The following is a 26736-nucleotide window of genomic DNA, read 5'->3' as shown; positions in this document are numbered from 1 at the left end:
TAAATCATGCTAATCAAGATGTATATTAACATTTTCTGATCGTCTTTATAATAGAAATACACAAAGTACGGAAAAATAGGCTCTTTAATAAAAAATATAGGTAAATTTTGATGGAAGCCTTTTGACATAAAATAACTGCACAAAAATGTACATTTTAACACACAATACAAAAACTTAGATTCGAGTACGCAAACTATACAAAACACTTTAACAAAAAAAAAAGCACAACTTTAACAAAACGACTTCTTTAATCATAACAACCAAATTCTTCACTAATGAAACGTACTGTATAAATAGAAATAAAATTTTAACCAAGAGTAAAATCATGAATAGCGCCCTCTATCGACCATATAATTTATATTATACCAATGATATTTTACAATGATTAGCATTAAAAGCGTGACGTAATAAAAATTACTAAGAAATACGATGCTGAAATATATTTATTTAAGGCATTAAGATTTACAAACACTAAGAATAATGATATACATCTCGTAAGAAAATTTCCTAACCGTACACAATCCATACCTGAAAAACTTGATAAATTTACGTATTGTAGTCTCGTGCAAAGTTACAAATAGGTTAGCTTTGGTCTGTCCACCATGGGGAATCAAACCCTCGGATTTTAGCGTGGTAAGTATGAAATTTCTGTTGTTTCACCAGGGAACCATTTAACAAAGATCTAAAATTCAACACACTAGACTTTTTTAACGCGTAATCTCACGGTGACTTGAGTAAAGAAAGTACAGTACACAAATTCGACAAGTTCTTTTAAACCACGAAATACAGTAAAGTGAACTCTCTGACAAAAAAGTTAATTGAGACAAACCCTTAAACAAAAATGTAGAAAAATTACATTAACTCTCTCGTCTGTTTCTGTACATGTCGCGAGGTTTTAGCGAGTTACATTGAGAATTTAACTAAAATGCTTTCATTTAATGATGTACCAATAAATGTAGCTAATAATAGATATTTAATTGTATATAGGTTTATAAAGTTTTTTTCATAAAGGTAATATTTAAAAAATAATTTCTCCTAACGCGAGAGTTGTGACATTTGCTCTCTTTTTCACTAATTTATTTACTACTTCCAACTGCTTATAATATTGTCAATCATAAGACATAGTATAATTTTCATAGCTTTCAATTATATTTGGATCTGGCATGACCAGTTGATTTTGGTCGCTTGGCTTCCACCAAATATACCCTTTCAGCCTTGGGGGCACCATATTGTGACGGTCAAAACATACTATTTGTTGGTAAACTAGTAAGTAGCCGAAGGGTTGACGGTGGGTGCTAATGACTAACTGCCTCCTTTCATCTAGTCTTTCGCTACTAAAGTAGAAACAGCTAACGCATATAGTCCTTGTGTAGCTTTGCGCAAAATTCAAAAACAAACCAAACCAATTTTATTTGATTACAGAAACGGAAAAACCCAAGTATTTATGAGCATTATTTAAAACATCTATACAGACTTCGTCATAGAATTCTCGAAACAGATACAAACAAAATACTGCATTGAACTATTAATAACCATAGCCAAAAAATGCATAACACTACACCTACCGCAAATAATACAATCAATCACTGGCTACCTTGTAGCTTAAAATTCATAGTATTTCATATCAACATCCAATGTGCACTTGCTTCCAAGAAACATGAGATTAAAGACATTACTAACATAGTTAAATCAGATACGTGTATATGTATAAGTGAAACATGTTTACATAACAATAATGGATTTCCACTGAAATAGTTGTTCCGTAATAACAAAAAATACAGCAAAGAACGGAGACCAAAATAGAGGTATATTACTATTACGTAAATTTGAACTTTGGTGCCCGAAGGAGGTGTCTGTCACCTCTCCAAATGAATGTATAACAGTAATGTTCTAATCTAAGATGGAACTACAGTTGCGGAAACAGGAATATACTGCTCGCCAAATAAAAACATTGATACAGTTCTGTAAAATAACGTAAATAATCATAATGCAAATAGCATAATAATAGAAGATTTTAACAGTAAACACACTTAATTTAACTGTGACTTAGCTAATCTCAATGTTAGAACATTAAGTAATTATTTATTAAACACTATTACGGTATTATTAAATAACGCAACACCGATACATATTTTACACGCACGTGGTACCAATGATATTCTGGGTCTCTGCCTGTGTTCGTACAATATCAGTTGAAAATTCGTTAACATCCATTTAGGAAAAGGTGTCGACAGCAATCGCCTTTCTATTTGGAGCACCTTCAATCTCACCCTCCATAATAATAAATCAGTACAAACTGAATAATTTAATTACAACAAAGCAAACTGACTCGAATACCAATCAATCTTAAACAACAAACTACCAAAAATATCAAAAACACTCGTGAACGCATCAGACATAAATGGCTATTGTTAAATAATCTCTGAGAGCCTCATCACAACAGCAAAACAAATAATACTGAAACAAGCAAAAACACCACATATATGGAAACCACACGCTGAAATCATTAATTTGATAAAAGAACGACACATACAAAACAGAGACCTTATCTATAACTTAAATAAATACCATACGAAGTAAAAATAAAAAAAAATCAAAGAACTAAAACAGGGTAGTTGGAACCACTTTTGCTCCCAATTAAACGAGAAAACAGGTCCACAACAGTTTGGGGCACACTTAAAGCGATTCAAAAACACAGAAAACTGAAACAGTAATTACTCACCTCTTGTTTGTATGTTTTGAATTTCGCGCAAAGTTGCACCAAGGTCATCTGCGCTAGCCGCCCTAATTTAGTTGTGTAAGACAAGAGAGAAGGCAGCTAGTCATCACCACCCACCGTCAACGAATAGTGGGATTAACCGTCACATTATAACGCCCCCATGGCTGGAATGGCGAGCACGTTTGGTGTGACGGGGATTCGAACCCACGACCCTCGGATTACGAGTCAAGCGCCTTAACCATCTGGCCATGCCGGGCCCTCACCTCTTGAAACACAAAATATCACGGCATACACTAGCTCAGACAAAGCAGAACTATTCAAAACATTTTAAAGACGCACCACGAACCTAAACTGAATAGATATTTTGTTATCAAAGTTAATAATTTTATCAAACAAAACTATGTGCACTTCCAGCTTTCCGGCGGGCATGTTCTATGCATTAATAAACACTGTTGGCAAGCAAAATCAGATCGCATACCAAATTACGTGGCAGAAGTGATTAAAATAATTATCTCCTCTAAAAAAAAAAGCACGCGGACCAGATGAAATACGAACCATACTACTCAAAAAAGGCACTCAGAGATTGTATGAACACTTAACAGCACTATTTAGTCTCTCTTTCAAACTCTGGATACATCCCGGTTTCTTGGAAACAAGCAACGTTACTAATGTTCCAAAAAAGAATGAAAACCATAAAATAGACCAAACAACTACCACACTATGAGTCTGACCAGCTGCATGGAGAAAATCCTGGAAAACATAATTGGAAATAGACTGTCAAATTATCTAAAAGCTACCTCAAAATTACCAGAATCCCAAAATTGGTTTCGTAAATTTAGACAAACAACTGACAATCTGATCAGGCTCACAGAATCAATTATTGATAGGTTCAACAAAAAGAGTCCACTGTTACATGTTTTATGGACGTCGAGAAAGCATTCGACAAAGCTTGGCACAATGGTCTAAGGTTTGAAATATATGAAATGGACCTACCAATAGGAATTATTCGCTAGTTATCCAACTCTTTGGATAATAGAAAATGTCAAATAAATGTTAGGGGAAACTACTCCGAATCATTTACTCCAGAGGTTGGCGTTCTCCAAGGAGGGGTGGTTAGCACTATTTTATACATCATTCATGTGAAATTCGGTATTTTCCTCCCAGTTCGCGGACGATGTTGCGGTTTGGAAGGATGCCCCAACACAATCTATAGCAGCAGCAACAAATTATGCAAGAAGTCTAACAGGCAAATATCTCGGTACCGTACCACACAACGTAGTTAAAATATACCAAACATAAATAGGGCCAGTCATTGAATATTCATATGAGCCCGGCGTGGATCAATATAGCATCGAAACATCTAATAAAATTACAAGCAATACAAAATTCACTTTCAACAGCAATCTACAAAGTACCACGAAGCACATCGTCAAATTTCCTTCATTATTATACTAACATCCAAACTATAGCTGATAGACTCTTGCATAACACCCAAATTACTTTATTAAAGATTGGCATAACAATGATTTATTACGTGAAATCGACTGTTTGTATATACACGATGTAAATAGATCTAAACAACTTTATCCAGTCAACATATTTCTAAGAAATAAATGGCCCGGCATGGTCAGGTGGGTTAAGGCGTTCGACTTGTAATCTGAGGGTCGCGGGTTCGAATCCCCGTCACTCCAAACATGCTCGCCCTTTCAGCCGTGGGGGCGTTATAATGTGACAGTCAATCCCACTATTCGTTGGTAAAAGAGTAGCCCAAGAGTTGGCGGTGGGGGTGATGACTAGCTGCCTTTCCTCTAGTCTTACACTTCGAAATTAGGGACGGCTGGTGCAGATAGTCTTCGTATAGCTTTGCGCGAAATTCAAAATACAAACAAACAAAACAATTTAAGAAATATTGGAGGAAGAGGTCTAGTGCACCTGATTCTTCAGGGTATTCCACACAATTACCCAAATACCAACACAGAGAAAGCTCGAAAGCTCTAAGAAATGAAGAATTAACCAGGTCACATAAGACTGTAGAAAAACCCACATTAATATAACATTTAAGTTAACAACAGTGTTAGGGTATTTACATTAATATTCTAAAGACTATAATTAGAGAAAGAGTGAGATATTATGGAACTGTTCGTGAAGACACTGTACAACCGAGCACAAATGAAGTTGTATCTACGCACAGATGTATCCATGAGTGATACATGGACACAACTCTGAGAGGGGCCAGAATAAGTGCGGTTTACTCTGGTTCTCATGTAGCATTTTTAAATACATTCAAAAGGTACGAACCTACAGGATGGAGGAAGAGGTTAATGAATCTGTTCTTTCCGGGGTTTTAAGATGTAAATCTCGATAAAAGATAAGAAGTAGCAGAAATTAATTATAGATCCATGAAATAAACAACCACGACCACCATCCGTTCTTTTGGAAATTGTCAGTAGTTCTCTGACTTTCAATTCCATATTAATTAGAACCAATAGAAAGTGAAAGTTTTATTCTATTGACTGACCTATTATATTACTTTGTTTTATTTAAAGAGAATTGTCAGTTTCACTTTCAGTTCGAACTTGATTCCCGCGGGAAACGTATCGACGAGCATAGGTGAAGTTTTAACAGCACTTGTTGCATAGTTAGTAAACCAGAAGAACTGTAATGGTTAAGAGACATTATCTGCTACGTGCATATTGTTATTGTATGTTCTTTGTATTATTTAATTCAATAAAAAATATTTAGTACAGTAAAGCCATTCATTTTAAGGTTAAATGCCATAGATAGATGAAAAAAAAAGACTAATTAAATACTTATTTTCTTATCTGTTCTTTATTTATTATCACCAAAAGCAACTAAAATAAGGACTGCAAGAAACTGTACAAAACTCTAATAGAACATTTGGGTAAAAAGTACCTCAAACAGAAAAGATTCAGTTCAAACAATACTTGAATTTTAAAACCTTTACTGTTGACTGCTTATAAAAAAAATTACATGAAAAGCGCACGTGTTAGACTTGCAAAGAAAAAAACTCAGCTCAAAATTCAACTCGTAGTTATTACAAAATTGACAAAACACAAAAAACAACAGCTAGAATTATATATGAATGGCACACTACTTCAGGTTGCCCCATCGGCAAAATTTTTAGGTCTAACCTATGATTCAAAATTAGCTTGGATTAATCATCTCAACGAAATTAAAACAAAGTCTGGTGAAGAACTAACTATGCTAGAAGTCTAACTGGCAAAAACAGTGGAGCATCTACAGACAACATACTAAAAAACTATAAAACATATATTAGACCAGTCATAGATTATGCAGCTCCAGCATGGATAACTGTAAGCAATAAAATAATTAAAACCAAACTCTAGACAATCCAAAACACACTCTTCACAACAGCAGACAGAGTTCCAAGAACTATATTATCTCAATTCATACACAAATATTCGAACATACCAATTGTATCACATAGACTCCTACATAGTACAATAATGTACTTCGACAAAAATTGGATGAAAAACGAATTATTATGCGAACCAGATAGGTATCTCATACACGATGAAGTTAGTCCTAAATATCTTTCCCCAGTCAATTTATATTTTAAACATAAAAAAATAAATAGCTAAAAATAATAAAAATTAATTAAGAAAAAGAAAAAAGTGTCACCAACAAACTTGACATTCTGCTGATAGAGTAAAATAACAACTATATATGTACCACAATACATGGACATTGCTCTGAAAAGGATCAGAATAATATTCAGTTCAACAATTACAAATTCCAATACGGCAAGACCATAAGTACGGGGAGGAGGAAGAGGTCAAAGAGAGCCTGACCCTCCAGGGTATGAACATCTCTTACCCAAACACCGAGAGAGAGAGCTCAAAATTGATTGTTTGTATTTCGTATTATTATTATTGTTATTATTCACTTTCCAGCCTACGAATATATTGCAATATTGATATATTGCACGTGAACCTACTGTGGAATATCAAATAAAGTATTGTGAAGGTTGTAGGGTTATTGAAAATTCGATTTATTTTTTCTATATTTTACGTAAGTTAAAAAGAATCATACCTTCACCGTAAATGACGTTATCACCATCTCTTGAAATTAGTTGGTTTTTTTTACAATAGCTGGTGTTCCTTTAAAAAGTTTAAGTAGAGGGTGAAACGGGAATTACCAGCCAATAATAGATGAACATCAGATGATTGTAACATGTAGATACTCAATGCTTCGTACACTATACAATTGGTGTCTTTAGGGAGCCGACCCTTGTATTATGCATGAAGTGAAGGAGTAAAAAAAACACACAAAAAACTCAATACGCATAATATTCAATTTTATTACACATACTTATAATACTTACACTTGTTCTCTATGAGAGGACAAAATGTCAGATGTAAAATATTGAAGTACCTGCTGTTGTATGTGGTGCAATCAAGGCGCAGTAATTGTTAGCTAGTACTGGTTACGTCCACTTTGTCTAATTTGTGAATGACCATTCAAGCTTGCAGCTGGACAGTTGACCACTAACAACTGTAGAGCATTGCTTGAGCTTCATTTAATCTTGTGAAGACAACTGCTCAAATTAATGCTGCCTACATCCTGGATATGAAATAGCTTATTACATGTGTGTTTACCATGCTATGTGGGACTTAAACACTAGATATTGCTCACAGTAAACCTCAGAACACTAACTGTGTATGTAGTGGCACAGTAATTTCCTTTCCCACATACTCTCATTCAAACCACGGTTTCTTGGATTATTCAAGCCAACACTGGATGTCCTTGCTGTGAAACATCATTCCATATGTTACACAAAGGAAACTGTCTTATAAGTTGCAGCATATCCCTTTCAAAAGCAAACTCAGTAACAGCTACATTTTTCCCCTAAGTGAACCCCATTACATAGTTGGAGCAAGACCTATTCCTTTATGTATAGTTTCTATCCATTCAACAGAGGAAAAATTAATATTGGTTGGCTTAAATGTTGACTTTATTCAGAGTGCTTGATATACCACGAAATCTAACAGTTTTTTGGCTACTCCAGTGTATACGAGGATTCCTTTCTTTCAGTATTATATACCAACAGGTAAATATCAAAACTCACCTTACCTCAGAAGAGTTGTACTGCCCACCACACTTTTTCGTGCAGAATTTTCATTGCATACTTCTTAGTCAGTGATCAGATATGAGTTGGGATGCTCCTTTAGTTTCCCAGAACTACAGTTCTGATTACTTGCTGTTTGCTCCAGAAAATTTGCCGCTTCACTGGTTGAAGCTGATAGTCATTTCTGCATTGCTGCTTGACAAGCTAGAGGCAGTTCACCTGAGGGTAATCCCATTCTAAACGCATAGTATGTGCATCACTCCTCGCAACTACGATGGTGCCTGTATGGAGGTACTAGTGTATGTTACAAAATGTATTCCATAGAAGACACACAATAGTCCTACCTGTTCATTTAAAACCATTGTGAGTGCACTGCAGCTCTAATGTGCAAACGTTGTTGTTAGTTGATCCGCAGCTGATTTCAACTTTGATATCACACAAAAGTATGTGAAGATAGTTTATCGGGCTTAAACTAACTGCAGCTGTTGCTACAGACTTTTTCCATTCCTATGAGTGATTTGAACTACTTTGGATCTCATTAAGACAAAAACCCACGTAGTGTCATATTCTCTCACTTGTCGTAACTAAACATATTTTTATGATATGCTGAGGCCATCACAGGTCAAGCTTTTCAATGTAAGCAGAAGATATTATCATCATCACAACGTTAAACATTTCTTTAAGCTCCCACTTCCAAGACTTGAACTCAAATTGATGAACTAATTTGTTATCCACTGGGCTGAACCATTAGAACAGCCTGGTATTGTTTCTTATCCAAGTGCTCAATCAAGTCTAAAGCTAGAACATACATATTTAACACGATGCATTTAACTGGCTGTTCAAGAGTCTGGTTGTTTCGAACAGTCACCTGCCTAAAGTATTTTACGAACTAGTCCAGGTCCTTCTTTGTCAAACCTTTAAACATTGTATAAGTTTTTACTTCTCATGGAGATTTGTGAATGTAACCAAACAGCCACCTTACTTATCTCTTGCTCACCACCTAATTATGAGATTTGAGACATTGCCTGCTTTGACTGGTAAAAGCATTCAAAGAACCAGATTTGCTGCTATAGGAGTTGGACTCCTGAATGTTGGGGACAAAGCAATGAAGTGCACAAACATCTCACTTCTGACTTCAATCAGACTCTAAACTTCCCTATACACACAATTCCAGTTGGTACCCACCATCTCACATACTGGTTAAAGGACTTTATTTGTCCTATGGAAATCAATGGTGCCTCTAGTCCTATTCCCTAATGGTTGTGCAACCAAATCCTTAGCTGTACTCTGATCTCAGACATACAAAATACCATAATACCATGGAAACCCTCAGGTCTTGTTGCCTCGCACAGAAGTTAAATCTTATTGGTAATATACTATTAAGTGATTATTTGGGTGCACCAGACATTGACAGTTCATTCTGAGTCATGGCCTGCAGCGAAATTGCATCTAGGGAAGAATTTCTTCCAGTCAATCATGCTCTCTCTTGCGACAATATCTCTTCAGCAACTGACTCTTGTTATAGGTGTCCTTTTTTGTAGAGAATATTTTAAAACAAGGAAGTGTTTTAGACATTTCAACTAAAGAGTTTCAAATTAAGAGTGGTACACATTAAATTATATTTATTGGTGTTTTTCATGCAGTTCTTTATCAGTAACTTCATCACCATGAAGTAACACGACAATCTGATTTGCATTTCTCCACATTTTAATTTTACATTTATATATGTAAAAACGGCTGATATGAATAGAGAAAGCACTATGTAGCGAAGTGAACAACGTTTCGACCTTCTTCGGTCATCGTCAGGTTCACATAAAAAATAAAGGGTTACTGACCGGTAGCTGACCACATGTGTGAAGGCGGTTTTGTAATTGAGTGTAGGAATGTAGAGGGCGTGCTTAGATGTGAGATTTATTTATTAATATAAGTATAAAGGTGTTCCTTGGTATTAGTTTATTTTGGTTTTAAGTTGTTGTATAAGTAAGGCTTCTTTAATTTTGCGTTTGTTTATGTTTGTTTATTTATTTAGTATTTGGGTGTTTTATATGGTTATTCTGTGTTTATTTGATTTGCAGTGTTCGAAAACTTGTGAAGGTGACTTTTTGTGTTCTTTAGATCTGTTTTCCATTTTTCTACTTGTTTCTTCAATATAGAAGTCGTGGCAGTTATCACATTGCATTTTATAAATAATGTTGGTGTGATGTTTTTCAGTGTAGTTTTTACATAGTATAAACCTTAGTTTTATGCCTGGTTTTTGAATAAATTTTGTATTAACTGGAATGTCATATTTTGTCACTAGTTTTTGCCAAATGTTGGTTATTTTTCTGCTAATGTTGGGAATATATGGTATAAAGCAGTATATGGTTTCGTGATTTTTTGATTCGTGAGATAAATTTACCTTTGTTAGTTGATTTTGCTTTCTGTCTAGGTGTGTGCGCATAATGTTTACTACGGTTTGTGGAGGAAACTTGTTGATGTTGATGAAGTATTGTTTTATTTTGTCTAATTCGTCGTTAATTTTATCTGGTGAGCATAGTTTTATGGCTGTATTTATTTGGTTTCTTCAAACTTGTGGTCAGCTATCGATCAGTAACCCTTTCTTTCTTTGTGAACCTGAAGATGACCGAAGAAGGTCGAAACGTTGTTCGCTCCTCTATATAGTGTTTTCTCTACTCATACCAACCGTTTTCACATATATAATTTGCTCTACAATTTGGTTTTCTCGTCATCACGGATTTTTAATTCTACATTTAATTTGATGAAGACGCGAGAGGGTCATACATCAGCAAATTTCACAATTACCAATATTCTCTGGTCATGGCACCAAAATGCCCTAATACTTGTGTGTATTTGCTTACAATGGACTGTCGCTTCTTCACACAGTCAAGGTCAATCTTTGACGAGACTATAAATCGTAATAAATAAATAAGAGATTTCTACTTGAAACATTTACCTAGTATAACTGTACTACTACACTTAATGGTTATCCTTATTCTACATAGATAGGGTCGTGATCTGTAGGTATTAACTATACGACTAGTGAAGGTCATTGCTCTCGACATCCTGAAACAAGGTTGCATGTAGCTATGTTGGTGGTAACAGGATACATCTAACTTTAACAATAACAAAAGTAGTTAGTTTGAAACAAGACCGACTTAATGGCTTTTTTTTTTTTTTTTGACAACGTGTTGTATGAAAAACTGTAAATATTAAGAACAAGGAATAAATGAAGAATAAATATTAATACTATAGAAAGAAAAAATTGTGATATGTTTCTATATCACATGGTTAAACTGATGCCTTGAAACAGAACGTTAATCGTCAACTCAAACATTAACCTGCTTTTACAAAATATGTAGTAAAATTCAATGTGAACGTATCTCTTTTGCTAGAAACTTTAACAAGATTGACTGTTAACTTCTGACCTGGCGTGACCCAGTGGTTAATGTACCAGACTGTGAACCCAAAGGCTCATGGCTCGCAACCCACTGATGCAGAATCGTTCCTCGCGCTTTTGGAGTCATGGGTGTATTATAATAGTTATGGTCAAATTTTGTTTTAATTGGAGCAGCCCAAGAGTTGGCAGAGAATTACGTTGCCTAGTTATCTTCTTTATAAACTGTCAGTTCAAAATTAAGGACAGATAGCCTGTATACGAATAACTGGTTGTAGGTGGTCTGATATGTTCATTGTCTTAGTATTTATAGGCTCTGATGATACATCTGACTCTCATATCTTCATCATATTAAATACAGTATTAAAATGTGGAGAAATGCAAATCAGATTGTCGTGTTACTTCATGGTGATGAAGTTACTGGTAAAGATCTGCACGAAAAAACGCCAATAAATATAATTTGATTTATTTTCTGGATTTGGCGTGTGTGAAAATATTAAGTTGTTGAGTAAATGTTTGTTTTTGAATTTTGCACAAAGCTACTCGAGGGCTATCTGCGCTAGCCATCTCTAACTTAGCAGTGTAAGACTAGAGGGAAGGCAGCTAGTCATCACCACCCACCGCCAACTCTTGGGCTACTCTTTTACCAACGAATAGTGGGATTGGCCGTGAGATTATAACACCCCCACGGCTGGGAGGGCGAAAATGTTTGGCTCGACGGGGATGCGAACCCGCGACCCTCAGATTACGAGTCGCACACCTTAACACACTTGTTGAGTAAATGAGTTGATCAACTAGCATGATGTTGTCTACATCAAACAAAAACAAACAAACAATAAGTATACATTCTAGTAATCGGAAGTGTCGTTTCTTGCAACATCGGCTTATTTTTGTCATATACTTTTGAAAACTATTCTTCCTATGATAAACCATATTATTGTTATTATTTGTAATCAAGTAATATTTATTCATTAGCTACTGAGTCAGTAAATGCCAAAGCATGCAATTAGGATTATTGTTAAAATACGTTTACAATATAATTTGTTAGATATATACAGATGTATATATATATAACATTATATATCATAAGTATGATAATACTAATAGTAAGAATGGGAGGAACACAATACATTTTCTCGCTACCTCCGTGTACTGAGGTGTAGTCTTCTAGATCGAAAGAACTATGTGACAGGATCCGGGGCTCGGCATGGCCAAGGATGTTAAGGAGTACGTCTCGTAATCTGAGGGTCGCGGGTTCGCATCCCCGTCGCGCCAAACATGCTCGCTCTTTCAGCCGTGGGGGCGTTATAATGATGCGGTCAATCCCACTGTTCGTTGGTAAAAGAGTAGCCCAAGAGTTGGCGGTGGGTGGTGATACTAGCTGGCTTCCCTCTAGTCTTACACTGCTAAAATAGGGACGGCTAGCACAGATAGCCCTCGAGTAGCTTTGTGCGAAATTCAAAAGCAAACAAACAGGATCTGGAAACTGTAAATAGTGTGGGATATGCCAACGTAGGGTGAGCCTTGAGAGAAGCCTCGCTGTCTAAGAAGACAAACTTAGCTGTTGTGCAAGAAATTTATAACAAGTATTGTAAGCTAAATCAAGTTTGCATTCAAGAAGCATTTAATGTGTAACGTAATATAATGATGCACACCCTGATATACATCCAGGATATCTACATAATAAAAAGAATGACACATAAATTTATGTCACCTTCTATGAAAAAAGTGCATGATGAAGTGGGAAAATATGTTTAAAATATTTAACGTGCGCGAATGAATGCACCAAAAAATGATGAAACAAGGTAGGAATGGATATGATGTAATAAAATATTCTCTGTACAACCTCACAATGTGGGCGTGTCTAACATCCTGTTCCATGATTAAAGTAACGAAGAAATACTTTTCTAGTTTTATTTGTATCATTTTTGTGCACTAAGTAAAGAAGTCTTTGCCAAAGCATTATAAAATTAAATATGTGTTTGAAGAGGATAAAAAATATTTCCCCATAATTTGTTGTATGTTGTTTTACATCAGCGCTTCTGTTTTCCCTTTTTATATACTTTTGGTACTTTTAAACAGCCATATGACTATTTAGACTTGCGTGTTCTTCATATCACATAAAACGTAATTTCTGTTTGATGATTAACAATACAGGCACCTGTTTATTAAAGTTTTAAAAGTATTAAACAATGTCCAACCTTTATGAGCCTTTCTGGTATGAGGGGAGGGGAATTATTAGCATAGTTCTCTACCATTCTAGCGCAAGTGGCCTATGGATTAGGAGAATGTTACATTTAACATATATATTTAACAATAATACGGAGAGTACGTAAGAATACAAACCTACAATTTAAGTGTCATTATTACCTTGTGATACGTGAAATGTGTACTTTAATACTACTGCTGTGTGAAAGCAAATGTGTTCAATTACAGATGGCTGGGTTAAAAAGTATCACGAATGACCATTATGTATTAAAATCGATTTTTCGATCGAAATAAACAACGGCCTATTTAAATATAATTATAGTGTATGAGGTAACATTTAATGTTACCAAGTGTCGAATAAGAAATGTAAAACTTTGTTTCTGAACTGATTATAATCAGTTTTGTTTTACAGTTTACTGAAATTTATTAAGACCTGATCCAGTATAGCAAATCGAAAGTAAGTAACGCCACCAAGTGCGTTCACATTTCCGTACTGCTGTTTATAAGAACAAATAATATTTGCGTTTATGGGAAAGTTCCTAATTTTCACCTACTGATTAGTATCAAGGCATCCAATCAGCAGTACCCTACCTTCCACGTTGAAGGATTGACTGTCGCTTTTATAAAGCAACCACCTCTCAAAGTGTGTGTGTGTGGAAGGATATATGGATATTTTGTGGTATCATACGCTGTTATCGATATTTTCCTACATAGGTAATGCAGTTTTAAAAAGATAGCAGGTTAGTTTTAATGAATCATAATTTGAAAACTTTTTTTTTATTTTCTTCTGTGAATTAAAACATTTTTCAGTGTGAGTGAAACTTTTTCGCAAATTAATCTAACAATGAACCCAGTGTTGAAGTTACAAGCGTAAAGAGATATTTCTAAGATCAAAATTGTTTGTCGTAATTCACGTAGTTCTCTTTGTTGTGTTTATTTTATTAATTAAAATAAACACAAAGTTCAGCAGAAAACCGGGGTTTTGTAATGCTAAAATTCGGGGCTAAGTCCCTCTTACGGTATAGTAAAGATAGCTTATGGTGAAGTTTTATGCTTAAAAATAATAATAAGCTAATAGATTATATGACAAGAATAATCCCAAATAAACAACAATGATTTGTGGTGACGAGCGGAAACAGACGTAGGAAATTGCAAGGTTCTACCAAGTAGCCTCACTACTCTTTTATTTTTTCGTATATGATGTGTAACGATGACTTTTACGTTTCTCTAAATAAACAACAGTGATTTTTCTAGAACGGGTTGGAGTTATCAAGAGTAAAATTAATATTCACTTTTTATAAATTTCACCAGAATGGCAATGGTTTGTTTTTGAACTTCGCGCAAAGCTACACGAGGGTTATCTGCGCTAGCCGTCCCTAATTTAGCAGTGCAAGACTAGAGGAAAGGCAGTTATTCATCACCACCCACCGCCAACTCTTGGGATACTCTTTTACCAGTGAATAGTGGGATTGACCGTAACCTTATAATGCTCCCACGGCTGAAAGGGCGAACATGTTTTGTGCAACGGGGATTCGAACCCGCGACCCTCAGATTACGAGTCGAACGCCTTAACCACCTGGCCATGCCGGACGACGAGGGATAATGGAAAGTGTACAGATTTGCAAAGCTAAATTAGGGGTTGGATTTTCGTCGATGGACACAGCAGATAGCTTTCACTTATAAAAATATATCCGACTCATTTTGATGTAAAACATTTCCCAGAAGATTAAACAGTTTGACAGGTTCTAGCATCAGTAGTTTTAATAAAAAGCTACACTAAAAAGCAACTATTTTCTTCATTCTTATATCCACTCTTTTCCTTAATGGAACAGCGGTATGTCTTCGGATTTGCAATGCTAGAACCCGGGTTTCGACACCTGTGGTGGGCAGAGTACAAATAGCCCATTGAGTTGCTTTGTGTTTAACTTCAAACAAGCAAGTATAACCAGCTTAATGAACAATAATGATGTTTAACGAAAAGCAAACGTTTAATGACACACAGTGTTTTAAAATGAGACTGTCACCAGTTTCAAAATATAATAATAATTTATCTTAATAAATTTTGCTGTATTTATAGTCCGTTCTGTGAATCCTTGAATTCATAGTTCGAGTCCTGTTGCCGCATAAACGCGCTTTCTACTTTGGGACCTTGGATACTATAAAAATGACATTCAAATTCCATTACTTCGTCAGACAAGAGCTGGTGGTGACTGTTGGCCAGTTGCCTTTTCTTTTGCCTGTCAGCTGAAACCTAGGGGAGGGTTACGCATATAACGACTATGTAGATTTACGTGAAATATTAAAATAATATATTCTGTTGTAACTTTGTTCTTTCGTTGGCGAGTTCCCTTAAATTATCTAGTGAAAATAACTAAACGGCTAGTCCACGTTAAAATTAAAAAATTACTTGTATTTCCTTCTTAAAATTTCACTTACACATTGAAATTTGTTGCACTACACTAACATATGGATTAATTTAGCTCAGTACGTGCAGTACCTGAAACGAATCTAAGATCTGACTCATCAATTTACAAGCTATCTGTCAGATGTTTCACTACAAGTTTACATGATCAGTTAAATGCTCATAATTAATCGTTGTTGTAGATATTATTTAAAGACTCTCGTTCATTTACATTCCCGAATATTCTATAACTTGATACGCCCTCTAAAATAATCTAAATTACAACATTAAAAATATAGCTTGCGACAGTATTTTTATTATTATTGAAGACAGATGGTGGGACGACTGTTTCACTGTTAACTATGTTTATCAGGGGCGTAGCTAGGCAGAAACATGAGTTACGTACTGGAGTGAGGCGCAGGAAAATTTTGAAATTTAATCACACATTTTGATGACATTTTCCGCATATACAACCCGTGAAATGTTAACTATACAAGCGACATGTTTCAACATATTTACGTTTTTATCACTGACATTTTAAAATTTTTCTGATACAACAAAGATTAAGACTTCGTGTCAAAGAACAACATTCGAACCTTGAATTTTAAATGTTAGGCGTGAACAAATATACATGTATATGCCTAGCTACGTCTCTGTTTGTTGTTTAGGAATCTAATATTGTTTTTTTATCATTTTTTTGTTTAGAATACGTGCAGATTTTCACATAGCACGAGGTTAAGAAAACCATTGGACCATTCTTCGTTTAAGGTACCTTTTTTTTTGTCATTCTAAAAGTTAACCCGATGATACCTGTTACCACCTGCAGAGAACAATTCTACGTATGCCCTTGTGTAAGACAAGGGCGATGTCCCTTCTTGGTCGTACAGGAAGTATCTAGAAATCGCGAACCTACGAATATGGAATGAGAATTACTAGTCATGTGGTAACAGAGTAACGTCAGATAAATATGAAGTTTTGTCTAAGCGTAAACCTGTCACTTGGTTACTTCTACCCAAGTTTCACTCCAATTCCCTACTGAATCTGACTTGATCCTGATTTGGTGCGAAATGAACATCTGTGTTTCTGACTTGATCCTGATTTGGTGCGAAATGGACATCTGTGTTTTATCTCTTGAATTAATAAAGACTGTTTTTCTAATGTAATACACTTTGTGTTCATTCCAGTTATTCCTAGGCTTAAACTCAGTCAGTTTACATTCAGAAGTGATCTAGTCGAAATATTTTCTTAATTAGACCTTTCAGTTCAATTTTACACTAAGCCTAAGTCTAGCACAAAAAAATAAATAATTATGAAACTCATCTATTTTACCATATATTGCATATAGTTTTAAAGTAGTCAACAATATTATTAATCAAAATTAGTCAAGAAACTTAAGTAACTCAGCTTGTGATTTTTAATAACAATTTCTTAAATTATTGATTGTTTGTTTCTTTGTAATTGGGCACAAAGCTACACAATGGGCTATCTGTATTCTGCCAACCTCTCCGTAAACTTTGCTTCATTTGAGTTCGAGTACACTGGTCTTGGCACTCTGTGTGTGTGTGTGTACTCTTCACGTAACTGTAAAGCTACAGACGAATCCTTCAGCAGTTTAATGGGATGATTTGTCATAAAAGTTGTAAAAATAAACAGAAGTATATGTGCACCAGTTATTATAAGCCAAAATGATTCCGTCATTATCGGGATAAATTCGCAATGTTCATTTGACGCTCGGAAAAGAGAAGCGAATAATTTCATTTGTTGTTGACGTTTCGCTTCTTAAAAGCTACCTTTAGCGGTCAAAAATTTCTGCCTTTATAATTTACAGGGGAACGATGAACCTTGCACTTTCCAGGGTGATTTTAGTGGGGTCCGCGATACTATAAATGCAATTGCTACATGTTTGCTGTGGACCGCCCTGACAGATGGAATTTAGCTCAAAGACTCGTTCTCACGAAACCCATAAATACATATGCTAGGACATTGACAAACAAACCAGCAAGAGAAGTTTCGAAGATCGACAAGTAAGGGGGTTTGAAATAAAGTTGGCTCTTTACGACTTCTCTCGAGGCTAAAAGTTTGAATGAAATGAGCCTAAATTAGAGCTTTGATGCTTCTGTCATAATTAAAGATAACGAATACGGTTTATAAAGCAAACTTCGTGTATATAAAAGTATAATAAAAATGTTTTATACGGAATACATGTAGTCATTCACGTGCAACAAGCAAAGAAGCCTATATATATATAAATCTACTCTCAGTTTTGTAGCCTTCACTGGTATTTGGTATTGTTAATCTGAATGACGCTGTAACTTGGGTTATACGACCAGATCAGAGAATTAAAAAAAAGGTTCAGACATCGTAATCCAACTTTATTTAGGACTACCATGTACAAAGGAGAGCAATAAATCAGCTTAAAGTACATCATCAAATCTACCTTAAAATTGTAGGGTACCACGCAAGAGGGGCATGAGTTTGTTTATTTTGTTTTTTTAAATTTCACACAAAGCTACACGAAGTCTATCTGCGCTAGCTATCCCTAATTTAGCAGTGTAAGACTAGAAAGAAGGCAGCTAGTCATCACCACTCACCGCCAACTCTTGGGTTATTCTTTTAGCAACGAATAGTGTGCTTGACCGTGACATTATAATGCTCCCACGGCTGAAAGAGTGAGATGTTTGGTGCGATAGGGATTCGAACCCGCGACCCTCAATTACGAGTCAAACCACTAACCACCTGGCCATGGCGGGCACAATAAGAGAACTTCCCATGCCGGAAATGGCACCATGAGAACAACAACAACAAAATATTACATATGGATATTACTTTACTAGTATAAGCGAACAAAACAGTATTATATACTTTAGCATAAAAAATACCCTTTCCAGAGATCTTGAGTGGTCACAGGAACAAATGAATATAATTAAAACTCCCGAACGATTAACGTGTTTCAGTACACCATTTGGAACTTTGTTCAGAGACCGTCAACGATGTCAAAACAGACAGTTTATATATTTCAACATATAATCCCCAAAAACCAAACAAATAAATAAGGTGTTAAATTGTGTTATTAGCTTTAGTTTAGTTCAGAGGATGAAATAGCCGAGAGGTACCAAAAGATCCTTTGTTGTCCCTAAACAATCGAATGTAGTTATGTTTCAGTTATATTATATTAAAGAACCGACTAATATGAAATGTAGTCATGTCCTAGTTATATAATATAAAATGACTAATATTGAATGCAGTTATGCCCCAAAATATCTAACTTCATCTTGCGAAAGTAGAAAGAAATGTCCGTGACGTGATTAGGTCAGTTGTTCCGTTTTAACATTGCACTTGCTTGATTTAAAAAATAGTACACAAAACGAGGTATTAGCAATAACTGTCGCTGCATGATATTTTGTTCAGTCTTATCAGGTTTGCTTTCTGTCACTATAAATATACGTGGTTCTGATACTGATACTCTGAACATGAGAACACGAAGCTTTCTAATTCTTTGTTACGAAGTTTGGTTGTAGTTAACACTCCTACGAAAAAAATATTTACATCCACTAAAGTGATTTTGGGGCCTATCAGACCCCATATATTTTTCCAATAGAAACACAGTGATTTAGCAACATTCATTACAAACAACTTTAGAATGGCTCCGACAAACATTTTTTTTTACAATTTAAGCAAACAATTTTCGACTGTCTATCATTTGATCTGCCGCACAAATGGCATCGCCCTCTTTTTGCCCTCTTTGCAGGCGGTTCACGTGAGGTTGTTTTGTCATTATATTTGCAGTAAATTTCTTTGATTTCAAGCACCAATTGCCGTATAAATTCTCTTCTGGCTCTTGATTTATGTTGACGAAGAAATTCTGGATGTTTTGTCGAGTATAGAACGAAAGCATTGTACGCAGCAAGATCTAGAATGTTGTAGAATATGCAGACTGACCAGCGCTTTGATCGCCTCTTTGTAGTATAATATCTCACCAGTTGATCTCACCTGTCTTCGTTGCATTGTAAAGGTTGACGATTTTGGGCTTTCCATTCTCTTCCACTTCACCAGACTGATGCTGAGAACTCAGTAGTAGCACATATTTTCCTGGTTTGTCTGAGTGCCTGAGAAGAGTGATGTCGTCATGGTAGAAAAACTTTGGTGATAACTCTCTAGATTTTGCATTTATTTCAGGAGGCAGGAAGGTTCTTGATTTCCGTATGGTTCCAACAAGTCCTGTTCTTTTTGTTCGTAGGTACTTGGCAAGTGTCATTGTTGTGAAGAAATTATCTGTCGTTATTGTCCTTCCTTTTCCAAGAAATGGCTGACTCAGTTCTCTGACTATTCTTTCTCCTTGATTTGTTTCTGTCGTATTTACAACCTTTCCAGTATAAATTTGAGCGTTGAGGAGGTAACTTGTCTTTGCATCTGTTAGGCACCAAATCTTTATTCCATATTTGCCTGGCTTTTTCGAAATATATGTTCTGAAGCCAACTCTTCCTTTGAAGTTACATAGTTGTTCATCCACTGTCAGGTATTCACTTGGGTTGTAACTGTTTTGCAATTTTCAATGAAAAATTCCAGACTCAGAGATGGCGGCATCTTTGATTTCTCTATTTCTTGAGAGTGGATGTCAAATCTGATTTTTGAGCACATTTTTTTGAATTTGTCTTGTGTAATCAGTTTTCGCAAAAATGGCAAACCGAATTCGGTTGAAAACATTTCGTTTATCGATGCATTTTTGGATTTGCTTATTCCAAGGAAAAGAATAGCTGCGATCCATTTCCAGAGGTCTTCTTCAAAAATTGGTTCTTTCATGACGGTGTTTGTTGAGTGGATGATCTGTTCCATCATATTATCAGAAATGAAAATTTTGAATGTTTCGAATGGTGTAGAGACTCTTGGAGCAGCTTGCCTTGTAATGCCTGGGTTCCAATTGAATATATTGAGAGCTGCGGTTCTCCTGTTGATCCTTGAAGGTGTTGTTGAATAACTAAAATTCTTATCTTTGGCATCGTAATAAGATTTTCTTGATTACTTTCTTCACTTTCAGAAGGGTACGGCGCGATTTGTTCATCATTTTCGGCTTCAGAAGGATCATCATCACAACTTTCAGAGTAGTCTTCGACATTATCATGTTCACTTTCATCGTCGGATGGTTTTGTCAGTAAATGTACAACTTCATCAAGAGATATCATTTTTGACACGGTTTGAAGATTTCAGCTCCTATATATATAGGATTTGTGGATTCTTCTAGAATATTCTAGAAGCTTCAAGAATATTCTAAATACTTCTGTAAAGTTTCTAGAATGTTCTAGAACAGGCGTGGGCAAACTAGGACCGTCTAAAATTATTGTTGGAGTAGAGTTATTATCCTAAATATCCATCTTTTGAAAAGAAGTTTGTTTGTTTTGGAATTTCGCACAAAGCTACTCGAGGTCTATCTGTGCTAGCCGTCCCTAATTTAGCAGTGTAAGACTAGAGGGAAGGCAGATAGTCATCACCACCCACCGCCAACTCTTAGGCTGCTCTTTTACCAACGAATAGTGGGATTGACCGTCACATTATACGCCCCCACGGCTGGGAGGGCGAGCATGTTTAGCGCGACCCTCGGATTACGAGTCGCACGCTTTACGCGCTTGGCCATGCCAGGCCCTTGAAATGAAGTTGTAAAATTAATATATTTTTACTATAATTTGCTTTTTTCGGCTGCCCAGGCCTGTTCTAGAATTATTCAGGAAATAAATAAAGTCATTTTTATGTTTTTTGATCTGGGGCCTAATAGGCCCCAAAATACCCTTAGTGGATGTTTAAATTTTTTTTTTAAATATTATTTCGCAAATGACTGAAAAGTCAAAATATTATTGCTCCTTAAAATATAAAGGGATAGGGTCAGTTAATGGCAATTTCATTTAAATACAAAATTATTAGCCTAATATTAATAACCTTTCAAGTTGCTCTGGGGCCTATTAGGCCCCAATTTTCGTAGGAGTGTTAAACTATTGACTAATTTCTAACCAAGCGAGTGTTTGGAATAAAACACAAAGCTACACAAAGGGCTACCTGTGCTTTGCTCACCATGGGTATCGAAACCCGGTTTCTAGCGGTCTGAGTTCGCAGACATACAGCTGTGCCACTGGGGAGAAATCTCTAACAGATACCCAAGATGCTAAGCAATACATAACGGGTTGGCACTAAGGTCAGCAAAAATAATCTATTTCTATCTTGGGCAATTCACAATTACTAACTAATTTTCCATAAAATTTGTAATTATAATATGTATTTAGCAATGACTGCCTTACACTGAAACTCATAAGATTTACATGTAACAAGTAGTTTTGTAGAGTTTGGAGATAAGAAACATCGTCATGTCATATTTAATGATCAAATCAGTTATATTTAACCTAACACGTTACAAAGAAACATACACAGGAAACGGTAAAAGTTAGGTTATATTACTTTTTCTCTTTTCAATGAGGTCGTAGCTTTCGACAAGAAATATAATCCAAAGTCATTCGATTTCCCATTTGTTGTTCAAGTAGACCGATTTCGGGACGCAGTTTTATTTCTCATTGCTAATCCCAGCCAAGGAGAAATCGATAAAAAAAATATTAGGTTGCTTATACTGATAATCTTTAAATTATTAGCTTACTGGTTGTGTTTTCTTTTATTCGTCTCAGTAAACCTATATTTATATAGGTTTTAGAAGAACATGTGGCACTAATGTTTTATTCTAGGTCACTCAGTAAACAAGCCGTTTCAGATAATGTAAGTTTTCTTCTCATCACTAAACTTATACATTTCAGAAAGAAAAAAAAAAAACAAAAATTAGACTAATTAAAACAGTAGAGCCATGGTACTACAATCTTTCAAACTCTAACTATGATACTATAGATTGACCATATTTCTCTATTTTAATCCTAAGAAAATTCTAAAGAGTCAGGTTAGAATTGATTCTATCCTTTTAACAAAACAGATGATTCAGAGAGGAAAATGTTGGACCGATTCTTATAAAAGAAAGTAATTAATCAGTGCAAGGAACACTTTCCCTTTTATCACTTTCTTTTTTTTTTTTTTTTGTGGAGAGGATGTTTGTTTGTTTTTGAATTTCGCACAAAGATACTCAAGGGCTATCTCCGCTAGCCGTCCCTAATTTAGCAGTGTAAGACTAGAGGGAAGACAACTAGTCTATCACCACCCACCGACAACTCTTGGGCTACTCTTTTACCAACGAATAGTGGGATTGACCGTCACATTATAACTCCCCCACGGCTGAGAAGGCGAGCATGTTTAGCGCGACGCGGACGCGCAACCCTCGGATTACGAGTCGCACGCCTTACGCGCTTGGCCATGGAAACATGCTGTTGGTAACTAAAGTTTTAAATATGTACCGAAGCCGAGTGAGCCGAACTGTGAACCAGGGAAACTCTAGGTTCGCGTCCCGTTATAGCAAAATATCACTCACATTTTAGAGTCAAGGGTGCAATGCAAGAATCAGTCAAATCTCATTATCCAGTTAGAATATCCCAAGAGACGGCGGTGGGTTCTGCTGACTAGCTGTTTTCCCTCCAAATTATCAGTTTAGAATTAGATACAGCTATTGCTGTTAACTCTTCTGTAGCGTAGCGTTGGACAAATAGTCGAATAAACTAAAAACAACCTATACTTTTCATAATGACATACTTCTTTTGTACAATTGCGTTCTTCCACAACTTATGAAGCTTCCTATCTCTTATATCATGCACTTGAACATTTTCATGTATGTTGATAATGCTACAATTGCGCATAGTATTAACCATACTTTACGAATTCAACTTATACATAAATATTACGACTAACGAAAGACAAGCCAATTTAAGAAGTAAGTGACATTTAAAATTAATCACTCTGTACAAGAAAAATGTTTAAATATGTAAAATAGTAGGTTTTATATTTCAACGCTTTAGGTCTAACCTTTAAACAATATATACTGGGTAAAATACCTGATTTCAGTAATTTAAAAATAAAGTGTAACATAAAAAATTAATATGGAAGAACAATGGCTGAATAATGGCATAAGAAAACATTCCAGTTCAAGTCTGTTTGTAGCTATAGCCTTTCTAAGATATTCAATGTTGTAAAAAAAAGCTTTTATCAGAATTACAAATAAATGGTTTTAATTTATCATTGCAAAGCTTAGAATTAGTATAACATACAACTCAGAATATTTCTTCATACGTAGAAATAAAATTTTGATTTGATGTTTTTATTCGCTTGTTATGGTCTCACACATTTGGTTCAGATGTCGTTACTTATCTGAGTGATTAATTATATATTTTGTCATTAAGCCTAAAAACAAAAGCCTTAGGCCAACTTACTATGTTCCAGCATTGTTAGACGATTACAGGTATGATAATGTGATAAGGTTTTAATATTATTTCTTTTAAACAAACACACCTTGTTTCACGATTCGGGGCCCGGCATGGCCTAGCGCGTAGGGCGTGCGACTCGTAATCCGAGGGTCGCGGGTTCGCGCCCCCGTCGCGCTAAACATGCTCGCCCTCCCAGCCGTGGGGGTGTATAATGTGACGGTCAATCCCACTATTCGTTGGTAAAGAGTAGCCCAAGAGTTGGCGGTGGGTGGTGATGACTAGCTGCCTTCCCTCTAGTCTTACACTGCTAAATTAGGGACGGCTAGCACAGATAGCCCTCGAGTAGCTTTGTGTGAAATTCCAAAAAACAAACAAACAACACGATTCGGATGTTTCTACTGTTGTTGTTGTTGTTTTTTTAATAGACGTAAATGACTGTTCCTAGTTCCAACTCTATGGTGAACTGAAATTATAACACAATTTCTTAAAAACAACTGTTACCCACAAACTCATCAGATGCCAGGGCATATTAAATCATATATACAGATGACACCGATGTAACGTTGTTATATATATTTATATATGCATACACAAACATATATATATATATACACATTCATGGATCCTGTTCACTTTTTAACTCAAAACTGCCCATTGAGCTATCTCTGATGCTCCCACTGCAAGGATAACTCAAAATATTAGAATGATGGGGAAGTGCAATCCGAGAAGCAAGTAAAAATTAGGAATTAGAAACATTATGTTTGTACGTGTTAAACACTTAATGTAAAGAACTGTTCCAAAAAACAAATGAGTGAAATCTCTAACTTTTATATAAAACACATAGGAAACCTTAGAAATAATTAGTTGGACTAACTATAATGTTGACAGTATTTCATGTGTGTGATTGATTTATTATTAGGTACGCTATAACTAATGGTGTTCTGAATCAATAGAATGGTACGTAAATAGTTTTGATAAATGACTTAAAGAGAGGACTGGGTCCATAAGACCCTATCAGTAATATTAGAGTTAAGTAAGTTTTTCATATCTTATTATTATAATCACTCGTGTTTCAAATATTAGTTGGAGTTGTTTCATATCTTTTATGAAATACTTGGGGTTTGATCTAATATTTTACAAAATCAAAATGAGGATAAATATAGCAAACTACTGTTTTGTAACAAGAGGAACTTAAAGTAAATTGTGTTAAACACACGTAATACAGAATTACCACTAACCACAACAAATATAAAACAGCGTGTTGTATACACAAATAAAATAATTAACTTTCATTGAAAATAGTGAAGAAACATATTTTCCGGTATATCTAAGACTGATGAAAGGCTCGGCATGGCCAGGTGATTAAGGCACTCGACTCGTAATCTGAGGGTTGCGGGCTCGAATCCCCATTACATCAAACACGCTCGCCCGGTCAGCCGTGGGAGCGTCATATGTTACGGTCAATCCCATTATTCGTTGATAAAAGAGTAGCCCAAGAGTTGGTGGTGGATGATGATGCCTTCCCTCCAGTCTTACACTCCTAAATTAAGGACAACTAGCGCAGATAGCCCTCGTGAAGCTTTGCACGAAATTCAAAAAACAAACAAGTGAACATCTGATAAAAAAACAACGTTTTTTATGTTTTCTGATTTTGAGCTATGTCATCAACACAGTCATGACTTGGGTCATCTGTAACATCATAAACATAACAAAAAGGAATAGCAAATGTAACAGATGTTAAAACTTTACAAAACAAAAATATTAAAATAAAACTGAACTCTTTATTACAACGTATTAGAAACATATCAAATCTTAATCTTCATATTCTGACGGTGATTTTTTCCTGTCTCTCTATCCGATCCATATTTCTCTCTCTCTATCCGATCTATATTTCCTGTCTCTCTATCCGATCTACATTTCCTGTCTCTCTATCCGATCCATATTTCCTGTCTCTCTATCCGATCCATATTTTATATCTCTCTATCCGATCCATATTTTCTTTCTCCTGTCGTTATTTCTTTTCTTTCTTTTTCTTCCCCCCTTTTTTCCCCCTTTATTTCTACAGTCTCCCTCCGGGAGCGTATAGTTTTCTCCAAAGTGGAGGCCAAATAGTCCCCTAATCCCCCTTCCCTGCAGGCATGGCAGTAAGTCTTACGTTTATAACACTAAAATTCCGGTGTCAATACCCACGGTGGGAAGACTATTAACTCAACGTGTAGCTTTGCACTAAAAAACAAACAAATAAAATTTGTAATTGTTAGAGAAAAAGATTACGACGAGATGAGTTGCGCCCTCGCACGGAATTTTTATTAACTTATTTTCCAATGGAAGAATTTAGCACCGTCCAATCTATCTGTTTAATAGAAAAATCGTGTTTGACATCATTATAAATACAAATACTTCCGGCTTAAAATCATATTTCACTACACGTTCACACTAGGATTCTACGCAATATAAATTGAAATCTATTATATTTTGGGTTTTCTGCTGTTTATGTGAGTCGGGTCAAAATGCACATGCGTTTTAACAATATGGCAAGGGCTTATCACAATGACTATCTATATAGGATAA

The 26736-nt window shown here is 35.5% G+C and overlaps 1 long non-coding RNA gene across 1 annotated transcript; it reads left to right on the top strand.

Annotated features, from left to right (window-relative positions):
- Positions 1-427: 427 nt before the first annotated feature.
- LOC143250264 (uncharacterized) lies at positions 428-16995 on the top strand. Its single transcript, XR_013028113.1, has 2 exons — positions 428-633; positions 16538-16995. It is a non-coding gene; the product is annotated as an uncharacterized LOC143250264 (long non-coding RNA).
- Positions 16996-26736: the final 9741 nt, after the last annotated feature.

The sequence above is a fragment of the Tachypleus tridentatus genome, chromosome 5 (assembly GCF_004210375.1).
Source record: "Tachypleus tridentatus isolate NWPU-2018 chromosome 5, ASM421037v1, whole genome shotgun sequence".
Lineage (NCBI taxonomy): Eukaryota > Metazoa > Arthropoda > Merostomata > Xiphosura > Limulidae > Tachypleus > Tachypleus tridentatus.
This window is presented reverse-complemented; position numbering and strand designations above follow the sequence as displayed.